This window comes from Hordeum vulgare, chromosome 3H (assembly GCF_904849725.1).
Source record: "Hordeum vulgare subsp. vulgare chromosome 3H, MorexV3_pseudomolecules_assembly, whole genome shotgun sequence".
NCBI classification, from domain to species: domain Eukaryota; kingdom Viridiplantae; phylum Streptophyta; class Magnoliopsida; order Poales; family Poaceae; genus Hordeum; species Hordeum vulgare.
In genome coordinates this window covers 79517780-79523779 of record NC_058520.1, presented here as the reverse complement: position 1 = coordinate 79523779, position 6000 = coordinate 79517780, and positions in this window count along the sequence as shown.

The window sequence follows — 6000 nt, the reverse complement described above, 5'->3', positions numbered from 1 at the left end:
CTCGGTTTGGGGGGGGCCTTCCCCCTTGGACTCGGCCGACCCCCTTGGGGCTCCTTGAGCCCCAAGGCAAGGTCCCCTCCCTCCCACCAATATATATGGAGGTTTTAGGGCTGATTTGAGACGACTTTTCCACGGCAGCCCGACCACATACCTCCACGGTTTTTCCTCTAGATCGCGTTTCTGCGGAGCTCGGGCGGAGCCCTGCTGAGACAAGGTCATCACCAACTTCCGGAGCGCCGTCACGCTGCCGGAGAACTCTTCTACCTCTCCGTCTCTCTTGCTAGATCAAGAAGGCCGAGGTCATCGTCGAGCTGTACGTGTGCTGAACGCGGAGGTGCCGTCCGTTCGGTACTAGATCGTGGGACTGATCGCGGGATTGTTCGCGGGGCGGATCGAGGGACGTGAGGACGTTCCACTACATCAACCGCGTTCACTAACGCTTCTGCTGTACGATCTACAAGGGTACGTAGATCACTCATCCCCTCTCGTAGATGGACATCACCATGATAGGTCTTCGTGCGCGTAGGAAATTTTTTGTTTCCCATGCGACGTTCCCCATCACATATATCTCCTTGAATTCTTTCAAGAAAATAAATGACTCATTTTTAACTTTAAGATAAGATGTCTTAATAATCAATTTCCCGGTAGCACAGGCAGTGCATACAAAATCGGATGATTTGGGAAATCTTTTAATTGGTAAATTATGACCAACGGAGTTACATATAATTTTTCTCATCATACCTATTCCACGATGACCAAGGCGGTCATGTCAAGTGTTGAATTTATCAATATTTTGAAAAATTATTTTGTACGCAACATAAGGTACGGGTTTTATGTATGTAAAGTATAATCCAGATGAAAATGAAGGGAATTTTTCAAGAGTTTGTTCCTCATATCCGTTGCTTTTTGTTAAAAGAAAATATTCTTTGTTATCCACCTCTATTGTTTTTAGATGGAAATTGTTAGATCGGATATCTTTGACACTTATAAGGGTACGTGTAGATTCAGGATACAAGAGTGCATTCTGAATTACGGGAGTAGTACCCATAGGAAGTGTGAATGTGGCTCTTCCTGAACCAATAATTTCTTTGTTACTTCCTATTATGGTCATAACATTTTCCTTTCTCTTAGTAAGAGTTTGGGAATATTTTGCTTCCCTTAGAATCGTGTTAGTGGTAGCACTATCCACTAACCATAACTCTTCTTCCATCGGATAATTATATAGATGGAAAGAGAATATTTTAGAATAAATTTACTTCTTATTCATATATTCATGGAATTACATACATAACATTTATATTACAATTTTAAATATAAATTCATTACAATATTATGTCTGATTCACATAATGCAATATACGTAGTGTGAAAGACTTTATTCTACTTAGTGTTATACAGTATATAACTTCTTGTAGTATTTAAATAGCTAAGTGACTTCAACTTGTTTTATGGAGGTTAACTGAGGTCTGCAAAAACATCTCGAGTGTAATCCACGAGCATGTCTTCATCGAGGATGATATCGTCCTTTGGCTTGTATACTTGAATAGCACTTTGAGAAGGACCGGCTTGAGGGTTATCTTGAATGGCGTTGAAGTGAGCTTCGGATTTATTTCCATGAACTTGTTTACCTTTTCTTCCATACTTCAAGTATAGATCCACAAGGTGCTTTGGAGTTCGACATTGATTAGTACGATGATTCATGCATCCTCGCCTTTGACAAGTTTGAGAGTTGTCATTTTGATTACTTTTCTTGAAATGACCTTTCCCCTTTATTTTACCGTTCGTCTTCTCACCATTGTTATTTTTCCATTTTCCCTTGAATTTCTGGAAGTACCTTTTACGGTTTCCAAATTTACTACTAAAATGAGCATTAGCATGCGCTTCAGGGATAGGCATGGCACCCGTTGGGCAAGCATTGTGATTCTTCATGAGAAGTTCATCATGCTTCTCAGCCTGAACTAATGTGTACATAAGCTGGAAATACTTTTTGTATTTCTGTTGAAGATACTGCTGTTGCAGTATCCTCATCGACGGGTGGAACGTGCATAAAGTTTAAAATAAAATAAAAACTGATGAAAATAATAAAAAGATAAAAGAGAAATCAAGCAACAACAAAAAGGGGGAAACCGCCCTGCCCAAACTGGGCCTATTGGCACAGCGAGCCCACCCCATAGCCCACCTAAAATTGGGGGGGGGGGGTATAAAACCCACGAGGAACCCTAAGCGGATGCCCCCACGCCTCCCAGTCGCCACCCACCGGATCGAGCTAGCCACCCCCACGAAGCCCCTCGCTCGTTCCCCTCGAGCCCACCCCCACCACCGACCGGCCTCCTCCACCTCATCCCCATCGCCACCTCCCGCTCCCCCACCACGTTGCCGCCACGCGGGACCCTAGACACCGGCCCGCATCGCCCTCGCACCTCACCCCTCGCCCCCTTGTCCCCCTCTTGCTCCATGCCTCTCCCTCGTGCGCCTTGCCTTCCCCGCTCTATGCCAGCCCCGCGTCGGAACCGCACCAGGGCCGCGCCGGCGACGCTGCACTGCCCCGCCCCGGGCCACCCCGCGCCGGATCCGCCGCCCCTGCGCTCCTCACCGTCGCCCCGACGCCACACCGGTCTACACCACCTCGATACCGATGTTGATGCCCCCCCCCCACCGAAGCTCCCTCACGCCGGTTCACCCTGCCGGATCTTCCCCGAGCCGCTGCTCGACTACAACGAGTGTGAGGACCCCACCCCCCCTCCCTTCCTTCCCTCTCCGGCCCCATTCCAACGCGCCACCGCCCCCTTCGGGCCCTTCCTGTTAGTCCAGGAGGTTCAACCTCCTATGAGTTGTTAGAGGAAAGAAAAAGAAAACAAAACAAAAATGAAATATGCATGTATATATGCAAAGTTTTATATATGTATGTATTAATGTGTATATGTATGTATGTATATGTGTGGATGTATGTAAAAAATGTGTCTATGTGTGAATTGGTGTACATGTGTGTGTGTGTGATGTGTGGGTGGCCGATGGGCCACTTACTGGTGGAGCCACCCCCGTAAAATGTTTTAAGAAAAAAAGAAAGAGAAGAAGAAAGCAAAGGGAAATAAAAATAAATAAATAAATAAATAAACAATCGGTAAATAATTAGTTAAGTTAATTAATTAATTAGTGAATTAATTAATTAGTAATTAGGTATTATTAATATGATTAAGAGTAAATAGATAAATTAAGAATTATGTTACTCCCTTCGTTACGGTTTAGAAGGCAGAGTTAAATTTACGTGCATTTCCATAATGGACAAGGTTTAAGGCGCGTTGTATTACTCCTAGCACCTTAGTAGTACTTTGTTGTACTATTTCTATATGCATGTCTAGCGTGAATGCTATTTTTCATCCCATCTCATAGTCAATCAATAACCACCTAGGTTCTAGAGAATTTCCAAACACGCCTTCTAAACCATGACGGAGGTAGTAATTAAGATAGAAAATTAGCCTAAACTGAGTATGACAACTGGGTCCCATCCCCCTTATTTAATCGGATTAATATTTAGTCAACCCTAATAATAAATGTGGCTATGACAACGGGGCCCACTCGTCATATTTGACCAGTCAAACCCTGTTGACTCATGATGTCATGCTGACATCACCACCGATGTCATATTTAATTATCTAATATAATTAAATCTGTTAATTCCTAAATATTAATAAAATTTAAAAAATTAATATAAAATAATCCGTAGCTTAGAATAAAATATTTTGAACATGAAAGTTGATCACTAGAACGAGACGAATCCGGATACACTATCTGTTCGTTTGTCACCGTCCCTAGCCTAGCGAACGTGGAACTTTTTCATCGTCTTCATCTGCCGGTAGTAGCCACAGACCCGGGAAATATCATCTAATATTTTCCCCACCAGTCTATGACGGTAAGCACTGTGTTAGCTCATGCCTAACCCTGCTTTCACATGTCATGCTTAGTGTTTGCATATGTGTTTATATTTACTGTTTCTTCCCCCTCTTCTTACCGGTAGACCTCGAGACTGAAGTTGCTGCCGGGTACATCTACCCTTCTGACCACCAGCCCTTTGCCGCAAAGCAACAAGGCAAGCAACCCCCCTTGATCATTCCTATATCGCCATTTTCTTTCTCCCTCATGCTTGCATTAGAATTTTGCTACTGTTGTAGTTAGCTCCTATATCTGATGCATAGCCTAATTTTGATGAACTCCTACTTTCAGTATCGCATGTTAAATTGTTTAGTATAGGTGGAGCAGTCATCCCCTCTGACCCCTTAGTCCAGTTTCCCGCTTTATTGTCGAGTCTCGATCCCTGATCGACGATCCAATACCCGACACAGCACTTACACCCCCCTTAGTTGTACAATGTTGCAGAGCTACTATCGGGTACCCAGGGTGACACCTCGTGAAGTACTCATGATGCTATATCTGTAGTGCAACTAGTCGGTCGTGGCTATCGAGGGTGATTCCTCCTTCACCACTCCCGACAACGACTCTGTCGTGCAACCCCTCAAGTGTGATACCCTCGAGGGTGATTCCTCTAAGTCCACCTTGACGATTACATCGTTCGGGATCCAACGAGGGTGATACCTCAGATCTCCCTGATGTTACAACCACACAGTTACTCGACCGTATTACTGGGATCGTTGATGAATGATGTTAGGCGGGTGGATTCCCGCGTGGATGTGTCGATTAGTTAATTAAAATGTTAATGGATTTGGGTATTTGATCTGGGTTGGTCGGAAGGCCTTATTACGCAGTAACTGTCTATGTGGGAGAAGTTATGGATACTCGACGTCGTGGTATCGGCCGAACCTCTTCAGACGTCAGCAATGGAGCGGCGCGCGCCCGAGTGGTCCGGATATGCATCGCTCTTGTAATAAGGGGTGCTAGGACTGACATCGGCCGCCTATGCATCGTGCAGGAGTGCAAAGGGTGATGGGCCCATGACCCCTGCACGCTTAGGATTTAGACCGGCGAGCTGGCCTCTCTGTTGAGTCTAGGTGGGGCTACGACGTGTCGATATTCCGAGGCCGGGCATGACCCAGAAAAGTGTTTCCGGTTAGAGTGTTATCGAGCGTGACGGGGAATATGTTGTGCACCCCTGCAGGGAAGAACTTATCTATTCGAATAGTCGTGTCCAGGGTTACAGGACGACTTGGAGTTGTGCCCCGATCTTATACAACTACAACTGTTACTTAACTGGAATGTTTGCTCTGGGATTGCTTCCTCGCAGGGATCGAGGAATAATCTCTGGGCATGACCTCATTTTAATATTGTTGCAACTATATGACTATTATTTGTGTTACATGTTCTACTCTCGTCTATTGCTGCAAGACCCCTCAAGATGCTAGTCTTCGATAGGACTAGGCATTCCCTCTCTTTCTCGCATTGTTGCACTCGGTCCACATATAAACCCCCTTCCTTTGATACTAATGCATACTTAGCATAGTTCTAATGTCAGTCTTGCGGGTACTTTGGATGAGGACTCACCGTTGTTTTGCTCCCCTTTTTCCCTTGATCCGTTGCTGCGAACAGATGATGGATCCGAGGAGATGGAGTATCCCGCCGATGACAACTGCCACCCCGACGGCACGTGCTGCTACGTGGAGGCTGCTGAAGACCAGGAGTAGTTAGGAGGCTCCCAGGCAGGAGGCCTCGCCTCGTTCGATCGTTGTATCTTTTGTGCTAGCCTTCTCTAAGGCACCCCATGTTTAATGTATGTACTCAGATATTTGTTGCTTCCACTGACTCGTGTGTTTATTGAGCTTCTGTATTCTAGCCCTCGAGGCCCCTAGCTTGTAATATGAAGCTTGTATGTTTTATTTGTGTCTAGAGTTGTGTTGTGATATCTTCCCATGAGTCCTTGAGCTTGGTCGTACATATTTGCGTGTATGATTAGCGTATGATCAAATCAAGGGCGTCACAGTTGCATGGGAAACAAAAATGTTCCTATCCAGACGAAAAACCTATCATGGTGATGATCATCTACGAGAGGGGA